General features: G+C 34.9%; 1 pseudogene; it reads right to left on the bottom strand.

Annotated features, from left to right (window-relative positions):
• Positions 1 to 4,649: 4,649 nt before the first annotated feature.
• On the bottom strand, positions 4,650 to 9,896 carry LOC142639995 (uncharacterized; annotated as a pseudogene).
• Between the last annotated feature and the right edge of the window lie 9,543 nt (positions 9,897 to 19,439).

Genomic DNA, 19,439 nt, shown 5'->3' with positions numbered 1-19,439 from the left:
CGGTGCAAGAGTCAACAAAATCTTGCGAAGTCTTGAACTCCGTCATGGCATCAACTCTGGCCATCTCTACCTGCTTGTAGAGAGCCGTCAGCTCCTTCTCTACATTTGCCTTTGCCTCCTCAACCTTTTCTCTAAGGTTGGCTTCCTCCGTCACCTTCTTCTTCAAATCCTCTATCTCTTTGTTCAGAATGTGAAGGACCTCCTTGTATAGTGCTTGCTTGTCGGTTAGGGTCTCATTACATTTTCTAAGGCGATGGATCACCCCTTCCTTGGCAACGCACCTGTCTTGGAGGGCCTTCATACACACCATCGCTTGCGAAGTGAGATAATCGTCAGCTAAAAAATAGAAGTCATGAGGTATATGTATCAAAGGGAGGAGACGTACCCTAGAAAGGTCAAAAAGACCTGACGATCCTAGGTCCTCGGTCTCCTGATTGCCACAAGGAACTAAGTCCGTCACCTTGATGATTGACTCAACCATCTCAATGGCGTAATCCTTATGAGTAAGGAGACGACGAGTTTCTTGGCTGACGGCGCCTGTCGCCGTCATCAGGCCTTTGCCAACCCTATGACCTTGCTTGGGAGGTGACGACTTCTTCAATTGTTTGTTAGTTGAGGGGGTAACCTTGCCTTTCTTAGGAGGCCGGTCCTCCTTCTCTTTAGCCTTGCGTTTGAGTGCCCCCTTCCCAACGACCTTGGAAACTGACAAGGACGCCACCTCTTTACCTTTCTCTTCTCTCTTGTGGGCGTCAATTGACGCCCTCACCGAGGCTCTCAATCTAGCTGCCTCCATTTCTGCAAAGGATGACTGACGAAGTTAGATGCGTAGACGACATGCAAATGATGATGGGCAAAAGGAAGGGGACAAAATACTCACGTCAACGAGAATAATTGTTTAATATACAGGCTACTGGTGTCGGCTCCGGACCACCATAATAAGTGTGCAGACTATCAAGGATAATCAAATCCCTGCACTTCCAATTCTCAAATGGAACTTCAAGGACCCGATGGATAAAGTCCTTTTGCTGTTTAGTTATACGAGGATGAACGCTCGCTGAAAAAAGAAGTAGACGACATCATCAAACTAAAAAAGTAGACGACATTAAAGCTAATAGACATAAAAAAAAAAAAAGCAAACGACACTAAACTTGATTCCTTAACAATGCCCCAAGTGTTGTAAAAAACTTGAGGCATACTGACCCACTCTTCTGGACGACATACCCAATTCGTTCCTTGTACGAAAGAATACATACTTTTCCACTTCCTATTGGAGTCAGGCATGTCTGACACCAGCCTAAGTGTTTTCTTCCTTGCTGTAAAATGGAATATTCCTTTGGACAAGGCGATGTGCTTAGGTTGATAGTACCAAAAGAACTCGTCCAATGTAAGCTGACGGTTTCCGCCGCTAAGACTATCCCAGAGGATTTCAACCCCAATGAATATCCTCTTAGCATTGAGAGCAATCTGGCTGATGGATATTCCCAAAAAATTGGCCAACTGATGGTGTAATGATGTCAGCGGCAGCCTCAGCCCGACAACAAACGTGGCATCATACATGGCGATGTCTGCAGTTCTCCCTGAGTAACATTTCTCAAACTTCTCAGGGAGATGGATTGGGATATTGTTAAGGATTTGGTAATGATCCCTTAAGTCCTTAAAGATATTAAGCGTCATTGTTGACTTGAAATCATTGACAGTCCATATCTTGGGTAGGATAAAGGGATGGGTATGACCATCCCTTGGGCTTCCTGAACTATCTCCCTCAGTAGGCCCCTTATCATCCTCAACCTCGTCCTCGTCATCGTCATCTCCTTCTCCCTCTTCTCCCTCATCTACCTCTCCATCATAGCTATCTTCTTTTTCGTTAGGAGAATGGGCCGACGGTTACCTCTCTGATGATCAGGAAAAGCCCTCCTTGGGCTTATGACCTGACTGGAAGACTTTATCGTAGCCCTCTCCCTCACGGACTAATGACTGTTCACTTGTCGCTTTCGTATCACCTGACATCTATTTACCTACAAGTGATGGAGCAATCTAAGAGTCTACTTTGACAGGTCTCTAATAAAAGTAATGACTAAAACTACTTGGACTTATTCTATAGTGACAATCTCTCCTTTTGATGCACTACTTGCAGTACGTGACAAACCAATTGCGCGGATCCTAGTACGCGACTTCAATCACCAACTTAAGGAAGATGTTGACTACAAAGTTCCTCTTCTCTTCAACAGATGAAGATCGTGAAGTTGCTTGATCACGAAACCCTACAGTGTACAAACACAGCAGCTTCTTCAAGAACTAGGGCAAAACTAGGTTTCCAGTCACACTTGTGGAATTATGCTCTTGTGCAATTGTGCTCTCTTCTGTGGCCCAAAGACATATTCACAGATTGGAAGAAAACAGATCAAAAATTCTGTTTTTCTTAAATTTCAACAGATAGCATCTGTTGAGAAGTTGTCGAGTAGTTGTCGAGCCACGAAGCTGGAACAACTTCTTAAGCTCGATAGATGCTAGCTATCGAGCTTTAATGACAAACACTTCTTTAGCTTGTTTCTTGGACAGACTTGCATGGGTTTAACACTTGATCTTGAAACCTTGTTTCTTGAAGTATTAAAAACATCCTAGATCTACCCAAATATAAGTAAAGTGCGTTTTGTCAAAGGATTAGCCAATTACATAAAATAATGACATATGTTCCTAACAAGTGAACCACATATGTCCTAACAGGGGGCAACTGATAGGGGTATTTTTTAATTTAAAAAAATAATAATAAAAGAAGCTGCTAGTCTTCAAGAACCCGTCAACTCTATTGCGCATGCTGACGACTTCACACAAGATGAAGCTGTCACTCTTATAGCTGATGACTTCACGCAAGATGAAGCCATCAGTCTTAAAGCCAACGACTTCATACCACTACTTGACGGCATCTGCGCCTAGATGGGATGAGAAACTGACCGGGAGAAAGTTGAAGGCAAGAAAGGAAAAGGTGGTGGGTATAGCTTGGCTATACTTGGCCCCCAAGAATATGTATATAAGGAAACATCTTGTGACCCACGGGTAACCCTAATCAAAGGGATCCCTGCATGGAAAGCATTCTGCGATATACGCTTGTTAAAGAAGATCTTCCCTACAAGGAAAGACCCTCTTCATCAAGAAATGGATGTCAACTTTATGCTACTATAAAAACCCTCAAACCCTCACAAACCAAAGTATGCTTAATTCACCCCAGCTCTAGCACTCTAGAGTTGTGAACAAGAAATTTCTCTAACTTGACCATCAGAGGGTATTTGGCCAGTACCACACCGGTACTCTTCGTAGGTTCTTCTTCTTCCCTTTGTGTTGTGCAGGTCTTGCTTGGAGCACGTGAAGACCATATAACTCATTAACGATTTTTGGCATCATCAATAAAAAAATGGTGGAAATAGAATTTTGATATGGATAATAGTTTTATAATTCTTAAAACTTTGGTAGTAAAATTAGGCTTAGACCAAATTGTGTTAATAATTTTAATATGTTCGTAATATCCCAAGTGACATAAGAAGAATTAGAAATCATATAAAGAAGAAAAATTAAGAAGGTGTTCACTTGATAAAAAAATGATTTATTATAAATTATATAAAATAATTTAGAGTATGTATGGCCGGTTTACTCAGAATAGGAAACTAAGAAATGTTTTTAGTGCTCTAGGGAAAAGATTTATTTAACCTTTGTAATCTCTATGCTTCACAAATTTCCAAAATTATTGGGTTGGAGGAGATTGGTTAGGAGAACAGTTGTCCTATATAATTTTTCTTTGTTATTTCATTTTCTTCCTTCCATCTTGTTTAAATGTTTTAATAATTATGTTTCATGTGTCAAGAGCCTTATAGCTGTGACTTGTCTTCCCCTCTTTATGAGAAAAACCTTCAAATCTTCATTTCTCATTATTGTAATTATCGAATTATAAAAAAAAAAAATTAGAACCTTTTTAGAGATATTAATGAAAAAAAAAATAGAATAAACAAAATTATTAAAAAAAATCTATATTTCGAGAATTTTGGATAAATGTCATATCTTTCATAAACATTCAAATAAAAGCATCGTAGTTGATATTCCTAATACAATAGGGTTTTCTGTAACGAGACTGAGTTTCAATAGAAAACAAAATACATAGACACACTATAGGACAACCATATACCAAAGAAGAAAATATAAGAAAATCATTCCTTAACCATTTTGGCAAAGGAAATTGAACAAGCACACCTATATTATATGCTCAACAGGGACATGAAAGAAGTTTCAGCGACCTCTTCTCGTAGTTTCATGCTCTGCAGTCCAAGTACAAAGTTAGTTATATTCGTTATTTCCCAAACTATAAAGAAAAACCATGAAAGTAATAAACAAGAACAACTATTGCATTTGTATGAGACCATTTCAAAAAACTAAATACGAAAGAACCTATCGTAAGGTTTTGGATCTAAAAGTATGAAAATTTTTAGTCCAACATTTGATTATTGATGAAAATCGAAAAAAAAAATCTATTTGTAAATTAAAACCATTTATCAAGATAATAAAAGAATAAGTTCATAATTTTTTTTTAATATAAAAAAAATGACGTTCACAATTCCATTTTATTTGATCATTTTAGGAGATAATTATCATTGATGATTTTATTATATAGGCAAATTAAAATTTGAAATATCGAGAAAAGCTTTTTTGATCAAATGCAGTTCCCTGGTAACTTCCTTCATCTTCATTCTGTCTTTTGGTGACTCCATTGAACAAGCAAGTCCAGTTTCAAGGATTGATACTAAGCATTTATGCACATTGGGATCCATTTGGCACAAGTCTGGAATACCTTGAGCTTCCATGTCTACTTGAATTTCATTACCATTATTATATTCTCTAGCTGCCACTATTGCTGTTGGAGCTTCATCAACTTCTCTTGGTAGAAGGATTGGATCCACAATTTGAACAAGTTTTTCAGGTAGTGCCATCTTAGCAAAATTGTGGAGATTGAGACCATCTTTAAACATGTCATCAATGGGTGTCTTTCCTAAGAACATCTCCAGTAGTAATATACCATAGCTATACATGTCCACCTCAATTGATGCCTCAGCGCCCATGCCATACTCTATAATTTAATTATGACATGTATGGGAAAATTTTCAGTTTCATACAATGATATTTGGAATTTAATGCAATTACAACTTCATTTCGTTGTATATTCAAAATAGCAAAACAAATGTTGAACCTAAAGAAGAACATGAAGACAAAAGCCATCATTTCCAACTTCCAAGTTAGAAGCATTGATAATTTGTGCGCGTGTGCATGTTTTAGTATGTTATATTCATAGACTCTATCTATCAAAAATTTGTTGGTATTTTTGTTATTTTACATAAATTTTGTAAACTTTTTCATGCGGGACAAATCTTTTTTTTTTTTTTTTTAAGAAATTCACTCCCTTCCATATCAGTATTACAATCTACATTAGACTCATAACAAGCAGGCAATATTTCTGATTTATGTGTAGCATGGAAAATATGGTTAATGGTATGGACTAGTTGGACTGGACTCTGTAGTTATGAATGCCTCAGCTGCCCCATGTTCAACCAAAAACTATAGCACAACCTCTTCAGTATAGGACAAGAGTTATGAGTTAATGTCACAAACTATAGCACATAACTGTTTTGAGACCAGATCTACCATATTTGCTATAATAAGTTGACAAGCTATCATCAGTCATCACAAACATATAGTGTTGGGGAAATAAATGCCTGACAAACGAAGATACTTAGTCAATGGAGAAAGCAATGTCTCAACTAATCAAATTTATCAAGGCTTAAAACATGCTTAAAGCTTTTGTTTGCTATTTTTTTTTCTTTGTTTTTGTTTTGAGAATCTGATTTTTTTTTTTCTTTTAAATTCTTCAATTAACATAAAATTGTGAATTGAGTGGCTAGGTGCGCTTCTATAGTAAGGTAATTTTCTGAAATAAAATAATACAATACATGTAAAGATGTTTTTGAGGGTTTAACTAGAAGAATTCAAAAGAAGTTACCTGGAGCAATGTAACCAATTGATCCTTTTATCCCAATTGTACTAGTTTGCTTTCCAAAAGAATCATTGGTGATTGGGAGGAGCCTTGCTAAACCAAAATCGCTTACATGAGCAACCGTGTCATTGTCAAGAAGAACATTGCTTGGTTTTAAATCACAATGAATGATAGGTTGCAAAGAATGGTTGTGAAGATAATCTATTGCAGAAGCCACATCAATTGCAACATTTAATCTTTGAAGAAGGCTCAAGTTCCTTGATTGGTTTTCATTGTCTAGCCCTTGATGAAGACAAAAATCTAAGCTTCCATTTGTCATGAATTCAAATACTAGAGCTTTGAATTGATTCCCACTGTAATCCATGCTAGAGCAACATGTTATTATCTTAACAAGATTTCTGTGCCGGATATTTTTAAAGACATTACATTCAACCATAAAGCTCTTGGAAGCACCCTTTTGTTGAAGATTAAGGACCTTTACAACAATTTGCCTTTCTTCCAAATGAATAAGTCCTTTATATACAGAGCCAAAACTGCCAGATCCAATTAAATTACTTGGAGAAAATCCACTAGTTGCTTGATAGAGTGCTTTATATGAAACATTTGGAAGGTGGTCCATTGTTGAAATCGTTGAAGGTGATTTCTTTTTTGATTTTTTCATCCAAACAAGAAAATATGAAAATAGAAGGAAAATTTGAACAACAGAAATAATTACAATTGCTAGTTTGAATCCAATGGATTTTCTTGGTTTCATAACATTTACAGGGCATTTTGGCAATTGCAATTTTGATATACCACCACAAAGTTTAGTATTTCCAATCAATGATACGGCACTTATGTTTTTGAAAACCCCTTCAATTGGTACCTCACCCTCAAAATTATTGAATGAAAGATTCAAATTTTCTAAGAAAAGCAGCTTCTCTAAACCCTTTGGAATGGGTCCTGAAAGGTTATTTTGTGAAACATCTAAATGTCGAAGACCTTTCAAAGAAGCCATAGATGATGGTATGGCTCCATGAAAGGAATTCCCTTGCAGTTCAAGATGTTCCATGATCAAACAATTTCCTATAGATATAGGAATTTCACCAGACAAATTATTGTTAGAGATATCTAATTTGTAGATACTTTTCAAATTACCTACTTCAAATGGTAGTTTGCCTGTGAATGAGTTGTGAGATAAATTGATGTCTAGTAGTGGTGAAGAAGTACCAATAAGCTGCTGGGGTATGGATCCATTAAGGTTATTTTGTGAAATGTACAAGATTTGCAAATTTTGGCAGTTTACTAAACTTGGAGGTATGGTTCCTTCAAATTTGTTATCATGTAAGTCAATTTTAAACAACTGGGTAAGGTTGCCTAAGGAGGCTAGTATTTCTCCCTGGGTTGCACCGACACGCCATTTTTGGCATCGTGTCAGTGTTCGACACATATCGGACACCGGAACCAGTATGATTCGTCGAACTTTGGTGTCCAAGCAGTGTCTTTTTTTTTTTTTTTCGACACAGCTTCGACGCAGCGCCGACACGTCCGACACGCCAACAGTGAAAAAAAAAAAAAAAGAGAGAGAAGAAAATCACATATTTTGACAGATGGACTTACCAATACCATTGATCTTGTGATATACCCTAAAACAACAAGTCTGAGAAGTCATTAGACCGAAACCCACATCTCAAATTTTCAATTTCTCACTTCTCAACCCACCCACCCTCCCTCTAACCTCTGCCCACTGCCGTTGCCGCTACCCTCTGTCCATCGTCAGAGCTAGATTGGGCCGATCGGCGAGCTCCATCGCCGTCGCCACCGTGCCCTGTCCCTTCCGATCTCTCTCTCTCTCTCTCTCTCTCTCTCTCTCTCTCTCTCGGCGTGGACAACGTCAGGTCCGACCTCTTTTCTTTAAGCTTCTCTCTGTTTTTTTTTCTTTCAGATATTTGGCAACGTTTGGGTGAGTGGGTTACTTAAGTTAAATACTCACTTATTATAAGTACAACACGCTTTTCTTTTTAATCCCACTGTCACTGTCACTGTGTGAGAGTGGGATATAATGTAACGTTTATGTTGTTACTATCATTATGTGCCAAATATAATGTTGTTAGTTGTTACTACCATATAATATAATATTGTTACTGCTGTAGTTATATTAATTTATTAAAGTTAAACTTAAATATTGTAGATGATTTTACTAAAATGAATACTGAAAGTATAAACTAAAAATGAATATTGTAGCTTTTGAATGTAGCCTATTTAAACTTTTGGTTTGTACTCTAAACATTTTATGTGTATTATTGTACTACTTTGAGTGTTAGTTTACTTATTTGTAGTTCTTACATAATTTAAATTCTAGACATAAACGTATTTTATGTCTAAAAATATTTAAAAATATGCCTAAATATAAAATTTAATTAATTATTTAATTGCCGTGTCTACGCCATGTCGAGTCCTTGTTTTTCAAAAATTGCCGTGTCACCGTATCAGTGTCCGTGTTCGTGCATCATAGATTTCTCCTGACAATCTATTTCCAGTTAAACCCAAAAATTGCATCTTCTCAAACTTCCCAAAAGTAGTAGGAATGACGCCTGTGAAGTGATTATCATTTAAGCCCAAGACAATTAAGTTAAAGAGATTCGTTAATGATCCAGGAATAGTTCCAGATATTTCATTGATTCCAAGATATAATCCATTGAGTCGGGAGGAGAAGTTTGATACAGGATTGGGCAGAACACCATCAAATTGGTTTGAACTTAAATCCAATATATAAAGTCTACTACAATTTGTCAACAATGTGAAGATATGGAGGCTCTTTCCCAGATAATTTCGCTTCAAAGCAAGCACTAAAAGATTAGGCAGATTTCCCAAATTTGTTGGAATTGATCCCAAAAACTTATTCATACCTAAATCAATTTTTTGAAGCTGAGTTGCATTGCCTAATGAAGTAGGGATTGGCCCAGAAAACTCATTTCCACCAAAAAGGAAATTTTGGAGATTTGGAAGATTTAGGCCTATGTTGGCTGGAAGTGTGCCATTAAGTTGGTTTTATGTAACTGCAAAGGTTTGGAGAGATGACACATTGTAAAGAGAGGGAGGGATCGTACCTAACAAGTTATTAACCGAAATTGCAAAAAATACTAAGCCATTTAATTGGCCTATGGCATTTGGAATATTTCCCACCAAATTATTGTATGCTACACGAAAATATGTGAGTGAAGAAAGATTTCCTAGAGAAGGCGGGATCCCTCCTACCAAATTGTTAGCGCCAAGCTGAAGTAATTTGAGTTTCATTAAAGAGCCTACCTCAGTTGGAATCTTCCCTTTAAGCTTATTCACACCAAGATCTAAGAACTTGAGATTGGAGCAGTTGGACAAGCTGGATGGTATTTCCCCTTCCACTGTGTTATTGTTGAGATAGAGCCCTTGCAATCTGAACAGATGACCGATTTCTTGTGGAATTTTGCCATAGAAGCTATTATTCTGGAGGATGATGGACCTAAGAAAGCTGAGGTTGCCGATGTAAGGTGACAGAGTTCCACGTAACTTGTGGCCTTGTAGGTCTAAGACTGTGACTCTTTGGTGCCGATGGCCGCATTTGACTCCTAGCCAGTTGCAGAAGTGCATAGAGTCATTCCATGAGCTCAATATGTTATAGGGATCCTGAGGCACAGATTCTTTGAATTTGAGCAAAGCGAAACGATCAGTCTCGTTTGTTGGAGCAGCGGCAGTAATGGTGGGTTGCAAGCAGAGTAGGGAAATGAGAAAGAGAAGAATCATGAGATGAAGGTATATGGAATAAGACGAGGATGCACAAAAATTGGTTTGGTGAAGCGTCATTTGGTTTGGAGAAGGATTAAGGAAGCTGGTGATATATTTGGTGTTGTATAGGCTAACTAGTGATATGTTGGCTATATATATATAAATCAACAAATTGAAATGACCAATATATCCCCGATCATATAAAATTGACAAGTTGGATGGTGGGGTGGTTTTGTATCCATCTTCATTTCCTAATCATCTCAACGTGAAAATCTGGATGGTGGGGTGGTTTTGTTACCATTTTCATTGCATAATTATATCAACTTGACAATTTGGATGGTGGGATGGTGTTTGACACTTCACAAGATATTAAATTTACCTTCCCTGTATGCTATGTTGCCTTTTCCACATTGGATGAACTTTTAATCATGATCATTTTCCACTGTGTTTGACATTGCAATTTTTTTTTAAATTTCCATTCTGTTTGTCACTTTATTATATCCTTAATTCATGTCTAAATTGAAACTATATTGTCGTTAACTTGTTGATCACTCACAATCTGATTTCTTCAAAATTCATGTTCCTGCAAAAGTAGTACTTAGTTATGTTTGCCATATCGTAACGAAATTCCCTGATTGAAGAAATAAAAACAACTTTTAATTTGGAAACACTGGGGGGGGGGGGGGGGATGGTGGACAAATAATCTTTCTATGCTAATAAAAGCACCGGAGAATCTATGGCTAATATACACTACTTGGTCAGTTTTTAGTCACACTGTGTAATCTATATTGTCTAAACGTCTGTACTAGCACATTATGTACCTAAGAAAGTGTTGTGATTGTGGTTTGAAAGAATTATTTGGGAATTGAAATGTGTGAAATTTAAGGCCTGTGTGCTTATTACTATTAGTCTTGGACCCGCGCATTATGTGTGATAATATTTTTAAAGTAGCCTCATTAATATTTTCTTTTCTTCAATTTGGATTGAATTAATAAATAGTAATGTAATTCATAATAATATTTTCATTTATTATAAGAACAATCACAAATGTAGCATATTAATTTCTGTCATTCCAAAATCAAACCAATACAATTTTTCTCGAGAATTCAAAAGATAAGCTAGTGAAAATATTAAATTTTTAATAAAAGTTATTTTAATATTGTGTATCATTAAAAAGTATGTAAAATTTGAAAATTATTCTTCTAGTTTTAAACAAACTTTCTCAAACCAAATTTGTTCTACCATACAATCAAAAACACCGAGAAATGTATCTAAAAAATCAATAAAACTCAACAAAAATACAATTTAAAATATAAAAAAGAAATTGAAAATAAAAGAGTGTAACTCTTTTTCCTTAAAAAAAAAAAAAACCAAGAGTACAATTCCAAACGGAACAAAGTAGAGATATTTTTTTTTGGCTGATTGGCTGTTAGTCATAATAACATACAAGAAAAAATAAAAACACAGAGGGCAAGAAAATAGCACAAAGCAACCGTTCTTGCTAAATGCTAACCTTTTGGAAGAAAGTACAAAAACTAAAAGCGAGTGAAGATATTAATGTAGCATAATCATACGTGGAAATAGATGAGGAAGTAATCATATGGACTTGCTTTTCAGGTCATTGCACTACTACGGAAGACGCTGGATAAAGTTGTTTAGTGAAGGTGGATAAAGTGGCTTTGTAGAGTTCACAAAGTGAAGTAAAAGGATTGATTTTGTTTTATTAAAGTAAATTCAAGATTAACCACGGAAGAGAATCTTTATCCAACTAGCTGAACATGATTACATGGTATAATTGAAATAACATTAGATTTTTTTTTTTATAATTTTTTATTCCTAACTTTCTTTCATTCCCTATTACAATCAGTTTCACTGCCTCGCATGAGTTTCTTTCCTCAAAACTTCATTGATGTTTGGCCTTTTCCATGTAGCATAAGTGAAGAAGATGAGGAAGGAATCATGCGGACTTTCTTTTCAGGTCAATTTGCTGAAGGACAAGAAGGGGACATCAATGGAGTCACCTAGCGGAAAATGCTGAGAAATTATCATAGTGAGTAAAAGTTGTTTGGTAAATGCAGATAAAGTGGCTTTGTAGAGGTCACAAAGTGATTAATGGATTGCTTTTGTTTTATTAAAGTAACTAATCAAGATTAATCATGCAAGGGAATCTTTTATTCAATTATCTGAACAATATTACATGGTATAATTGAAATAACATTAGATTTTATTTATTTATTTTTATACTCCTATCTTTCTTTCGTTCCTTATTACGACTAGTTTCACTGTCTCACAGGAGTTTCTTTCCTCAAAACTTCATCGAGGTTCGGCTTTTCCATGTTACTCATGACTCAAATCATGGTCTCCCTTGGCCTTGTATTAGCCTCATCTTCAATTTCTTTTGTGAATTGTAACCTGTCTTTTTTTCTTCTTCTAGCACCGCAGTCTACACTAGTGATAAATCCAAAATAAATAATCAATCAATTGATTTATCTCTCTCTCTCTCTCTCTCTCTCTTATTTTTTAACTCTTTTACTTCTTATTAATTCTCAAATTATAGTTACACTCTTTCTAACATTTCTCCTCCCTTTTACATTTTCACATCCTCACTACTATCTACTTTAATATCACTCTTTCCTAACATTTTACCTTCCTTTATTTTCGTCCTTCTTATTCTCATAATTTTACTATAAATTTGCAATTCTCTCACATTCTATGCATAGCTTTCCCAATTCCTACATAAAAAGGTTATCCATCTCTCTCTCATTTTTTTTTTTTCATTTTTTGGTAGATTTTTTTATTTTTATTCTTGCATCTCTAGTTTAGGTTGATTATAAACTTTTGTGTTCTTTAGAACTCTGCTTCGGGTTTATGTGATTTAATTTTGTGTTTTTAAGTTGTTATCTTTTTTTCTTAATTTTATTTAATTTCATAAATGTTATGAAATTGCATTATAAATATACTATATGTTGGGGACATATTTTTATGTAATTGACATATCCTTTAACAAAACGCACTTTACTTGTATTTGGGTAAATCTAAGTAGGTTCAAGATGATCATTACAAGTGGTTAAATTGAAGACATGAAGATTACTCAAGAACTGCTCAAGAAAAGTGCAAACTGCAGGTCTCGATACCTCCTCGACAGAAGCTCGATCTATCGAGATTCATTAAAGCTCGACAGATGTTTTGATCTATCGAGCTTACGAGTTTCAGATTATAACCAACAATGTTTTTATTCTAAAAGGCTATTTGTTTATGGGTTTGTATAATTCTTATTGGACTAGGAAAGCGCAAGGTTTGTGTAAATCTATTTGGAATAGGAAAGCCCAATGAAGCTCCTATTTAAAGGAGGTGGAAAAAGAAAAACCTAACACTAGAGAGCTTCATAAGGTTTTCTTTTTGAAACCCTAGCCTTCTCCTACAAAAGAAAGAGTTCTTGCTACGTTTCTTGTACGTTTTTGGGTTCTGTAACCAAGCAAAGTCTCTTGCACCAACATTGAAGATCTTATTGGTGTTTCTATGTGAAGCTGCTGCAAATCAACTACAACAATCAAAGGGTTGTTGTGGAGTTAGTCACGTATTGGGATTCGTGCATTGGAGTAAGCCGCGTACTGGGATCCATGCATCAAATTGGTTAGTCACAGATTGGGAGCCGTGCATTCACCCGGTGGGGTTTTTGCCGTGTAGGTTTTCCCCATTCATAAACAAATCATCGTGTCATTTAATTTTCGCTGCATACTTAGTTTAATTGGTGATTTGTTTGTGCTACCACATGTTTTGCATGTTAACTTGATTAATTAATAACTTGGCTAGTTAATCAACTTAATCCATCACAAGGGGTCAATTCGTTTTTGGCCTATCAAGTGGTATCAGAGCAGGCACACTCTGATTAGGGTTTAATCTTTGTGTGTAATCCATTGACCCCTGTTGTCATGGAAACTCTTGATTGTTTTGATTTGCATGATCTTGTGTTGAATGATGATGATGATATTCATGATGCCTATTGCAAGCTTTATAATTTTTGTATGAAATCTCTTGAATGTTCTACAAAATTAAAAGCTAAATTTAAAAAGGTCAAGCTTGAAAAAGATGATTTGATTGCAAAATTGGATGAAGCTAATAATTTGAATGAGAATTTTAAAAATCAAATTTCATCTCAAGTGGACAAAATTAAGAGTTTGGAAGAGCAACAAGTTGAATTTAAAACTGAAGTTGAAAAATTAACTAGTGTCAAACTTGTTGTTGAGCCTAACTCAAAAGAAAAAGATTTTTATATTCCCTTAGTTAAAAGGAATAATGAAGAGTTGAAGGCTAATATTATTAGGATAGACAAAGGTAAACAATTTGATGTTAACGCTGAAGTTTCTAAATCTATGTCTAAAACTCTTCCTAAGCTGAATAAAAATTCTGAATTTGTCCCCACTTGTCATCATTGTCACATTGTTGGTCATATTAGGCCAAATTGTCCTAAGTTAAGATCTCTGTCAACCTCTAAGGTTAGACCTCCTTTTAGGAAGCATAGTAGTTCGAAAACTACTCATATTTGTCACCATTGTGGTATTTCTGGTCACACTCGTCCTAATTGTTTCCTTATAAGCGAGTGTCCAATAGGTCTCATCCTTTGTCTAAAGGCTCTGTACCTATTCTTGGTGAGTTATTAAAAGTTTTGAGCTTTTTAACTCAATTTCAAAGGAATTCTAATTCCTCTATGTTCTTTAGTAGACATACTAGGATACGTGCCTTTTCATATTTACGGCCAAAGACTCGTGTTGTATGGGTGAAAAAGGATCCTAAGACTTAATTGTCTTTTCTGTTTGTCCTCTGCCTTAATTCTTTCTATCTAAAGTAGGACTCTCTTTGCTTGATTTCTTATCTTCTTTTGAAATCATGCTTTCATGTATCTGCACCTTTCTATCATGCCTTTATGCATTTGCATCTTTCTTTCATGCTTTCATGTTGTTTGTCTGTTTTGTTTGGTTGTTTAGTTTTTATTTTGTTTAATTTTCAAAATTAAAAAAAAATTGAGAAAAATTGAAAAATACAAAAACAGTGTGTGTATGTGTACATCAGTTCTTGTGAACCTTAAAATGGCCTTTGAAACAGAGTTTTCTAAACTTTGTATCTCTTGTAGCTTAGATGCACATTTTTATGCACAACTAAGTAAGTGAGCTTTGTGGCTCTTTGTTTGTGATGAGTAAGGTTAAGTGACCTTTTGTACTTAACACTTGAATCACTCTTTTTGACGGGTAGGATTAGAAAATTCTAAGAGAAAGGCATAAATAACCATCTCACCACTGTTACCCGCCAATCATGATATGACATCTATATGCTTCAGCATAGCAAAAGTGCAATGTCAATGACATCTGTATGCTTCGGCATAGCAAAAGTGCAATGTCAAAAGTTTAACATAATTGGGTATTCCTTTTTTCTCCTTTATGTACCCATGCATGGTTTGCTTAATAAAAAGAAAATATGCAAAGAAAATAAAAGCAAAAAGAACAAAAATGCTTTAAATATGATTGCAAACGTGTTTTCTAGGAGATGTGGGAGTTATAGGATGTACCTCAAAGGTGATAGTCCCCATCAAACAGTTATGATCGTGTGTGAGTTAAAGTGATTTTCTCATATCTCAAATCGTCATAACTTTGAGACACTTATGTAATCTTGCAATGTTTTTCACACACAACGCGCAACATTCTTTGCTACTCTTGATACATGTGCAGGTACAATGTGATTTGGCCATCACAAGGTTAACATGTGTTAATGTATGCTCACTAAACTGTCTTAACTTATTTTTGAAATATAAAATTGGTTAGACTTGTTTAGTGTGTGTGTGTGTGTGTTTTTGGGAGCTATATTCTTAACTCTTTGTTATTTGAGAGATGTTTTTGAGAGGTTAAAATGTTGGTTGGATCTTTGGCTGAGTTGCATGTTTGATTGCATTCACATCTGTGTTTTTCTCCTCTTTGAAAAACTGTTTTTAAGCCTTCTCGACACGTTTCGATACCTGGCTTATCTGTCGAGCTCATTAGTTACATTTTATCGCAATCTCGACACCTCTCGATAGCTAGGTGGATCGATCGAGATATCTCCTATTTGCTCGATAGATCCTCGACACTTTCTCGATCCATCGAGGTTGGCTCGATAGCTTCTCGACACCTTTCGATCGATCGAGATACCCTTGCATGCATTTCATTTTTTTTTATTTTGCATTTTTTTTCCTTTTGTCCATAGCATCTTGTTTTTCTTTTTCTTGCAGGTCTATGGTTCCTTGTTCTCCTCGTTCCTTCTGTATCTATTTTCTGTCTATCTCCTGTCAAGCCTTTTGGCTTTTTATGCCCTTTGACAATCGTGTCAAAAAGGGGGAGAAATTTGAGAATTGAATGTTATTCTTGAGGGAGAGTAATAGACTTAGGGGGAGAACTTCATGTTAAAGGGAGGAAAGTTTTTGATGTAACTAACTTAGGGGGAGAGTTAGTTTGATACACATTGATATTGATATATTTTTGTGTTGTGTATCTTTTGGTTTTGTAACCATTTTTACATACATGATGCTTTTCAAGTGGTATATGTGATGATGTATGTGTTTCACTCTTTATCTCACATGTGTTGTTTCTTTTCTCTTTTTATACACATGTTTCTTGTTTATTTAACTTGTCATTGTTTTCCACATGGTATCTTGATGTGTTTTGTTTAGTGCCTTTCAAAAAAGACAAGTTAAAGCCAAGCCAAGATTCCGAACCTTCTTCTTGCGGCAACTTCCAAAGTTCAGATCTTTTAGACTAGGCTTATTTATTCTGTAATCTTGAGTAGAATGTATTCTAGGAAATTCAATGTACTCTTATGGTTTTGTCACGGATTGCCAAAGGGGGAGATTGTTGGGGACATATTTTTATGTAATTGGCATATCCTTTAACAAAATGCACTTTACTTGTATTTGGGTAAATCTAAGTAGGTTCAAGATGATCATTACAAGTGGTTAAATTGAAGACATGAAGATTACTCAAGAACTGTTCAAGAAAAGTGCAAACTGCAGGTCTCGATACCTCCTCGACAGAAGCTCGATCTGTCGAGATTCATTAAAGCTTGACAGATGTCTCGATCTATCGAGCTTACGGGTTTCAGATTATAGCTAGCAATGTTTTTATTCTAAAAGGCTATTTGTTTATGGGTTTGTATAATTCTTATTGGACTAGGAAAGTGCAAGGTTTGTGTAAATCTATTTGGAATAAGAAAAAGAGGTTCATATTTAAAGGAGGTGGAAAAAGAAAAACCTAACACTAGAGAGCTTCATAAGGTTTTTTTTTCTGAAACCCTAGCCTCCTCCTACAGAAGAAAGAGTTATTGTTATGTTTCTTGTACGCCTTTGGGTTCTGTAACCAAGCAAAGTCTCTTGCACCAACATTGAATATCTTATTGGTGTTTCCATGTGAAGCTGCTGCAAATCAACTACAACAATCAAAGGGTTGCTGTGGAGATAGTCACGTATTGGGATTCATGCATTGGAGTAAGCCGCGTATTGGGATCCGTGCATCAAATTGGTTAGTCACATACTGGGAGTCGTGCATTGAAAGGAGAAATTGTCACTATAGAATAAGTCCAATTGGGTATTGGGGTAAGGGTACAACTGTAGGTTGGTAAGGTACTTGGGATTCCTTTACTTGTAACTGCTTGTTGTGACAATAGTGAAATTTCGAGAGTGGTGACCTTAAATTCACCCGGTGGGGTTTTTGTCGTGTAGATTTTCCCCATTCGTAAACAAATCACTGTGTCATTTAATTTCCGCTGCATACTTAGTTTAATTGGTGATTTGTTTGTGCTACCACATGTTTTGCATGTTAACTTGATTAATTAATAACTTGGCTAATTAATTAACTTAATCCATCACAAGGGGTCAATTCGTTTTTGGCCTATCACTATATACAAATATATTTTTATCAGCATGACTATGATAATTTGATGTTCATTAATTATTACTATATCTTTGAACTCTTTTTTTTCTCATCAAATTTTCTATAAATTTGTTGTTATCTCTCACATTCTCTCTCTAAAAAATTATCTCTCTCTCTCACAGACGTGGATAATTATTTTCCAATTTCCTACCTTAGAGCACAGTTTGACCCCTCTCCATTACCTGTACCAAACAAATATTAAAACCCAGCAGTCATTTGATTGGATTTGGATGAGTGCCACATTTTTTGTGAGTTATCCCATCAAATGTATTATATGTGATTCACATTAATAGATTACCAAATTAACCTATAAATGTAAATGTTGTGAATAATTTTGTCACCCATGTTGTTTCTTAAGGAATTATTTGCAAGATCACTGACCTCAATTTGGAAATCTACAAAAACTATACCACCAAAGTTGGTCAAGATAATTGAATTTTCATTTCCTTTGTTATGAATATTTTTTGGATGAACTCCTTTGTTATGAATTATGATACACCACATGACATGAACACATTGTAATTTCCAAAGCATATAGTAAGCATGGTAGTAGGCATGATCTAAATTTTATTATTTAAAAAGATCAACTATAACAGATCGTTAAAGTAACATAAAACCTTTTTCTCAAAAAAAAAAAAAGTAACACAAAACTTATTTACATTTATAAATGGTTTGTAATATCTATAAAAAAAAAATAAATAAATAAACAGTTGGTAATAGAATTTTAATATATGTAATAGTTTTAGAATTCTTAAAACTTTGGTAGTAAAATTAGGGTTAGACCAAATTATCTTAATAATTTTAATATATTCGTAATATCCCAAATGGCATAAGAAGATTCGGAAATCATATAACAAAGAAAAGTAGAGAGGATGTCCACTTGACTTAAGGTTTCTAGTTTTAACTTTTGTTGTAAATTTGGATAAAAAAAGATTTATTATAAATTATATAAAACAATTTGGAGTATGTATCGTCAGTTTACTTGGAATAGGGAACTAAGAAATGTTGTTAGTGCTCTAGGGAAAAGATTTATTTAACCTTTGTAACCTCTATGCTTCACACAGATTTCCAAAACAAATCGAACAATACATTGAATGAAGTTGAACTATCTATATCTATATATATATATATATATATATATATATATATATATATATATATATATATATATTATAAAACCAAAGACGTTTGACTATTTGTTGACCTTCTAATATTTTGTCACATGGGCTTCAACAACCTCACAATTTTACACATTATTTTTTGATGAAACTACACTATTAGTCCCAAAAGTTTACTCTGTGAACGCAATTGGTCCCTCAAGTTTCAAATGAGCGCCATTAGTCATTTGAGTTTTTAAAATAAGCTATATTAGTCCTTTTATTAAGTAGGGGAAATTACAATTTACCCACCTGTGGTTTTGCCAAAACTTAAGTTGCCTACTTATGGTTTGAAATTTGACATTTTACCCACTTGAGATTAGCTCAGTTAGGGTTTTGTAACCCAACTCTGTTAAAAATAGGGCTAAATGTGTAATTTTGCTTTACTTTTATGTCTCTTTCCTCCAAAAACACAAAAAAATATAAAAATATACTATCAAATAAGATAAAAAAGATGTTGGTAAAGTTTTTTAAAAAAAAAAAGTTATATACAAACTACATGAAGTCTTGGTTCGTCATTGATTTCTGGGTTGTATGCACTGATATACTCCTTAA

Source organism: Castanea sativa, chromosome 6, assembly GCF_040712315.1.
Source record: "Castanea sativa cultivar Marrone di Chiusa Pesio chromosome 6, ASM4071231v1".
NCBI lineage: Eukaryota > Viridiplantae > Streptophyta > Magnoliopsida > Fagales > Fagaceae > Castanea > Castanea sativa.
This window is presented reverse-complemented; position numbering and strand designations above follow the sequence as displayed.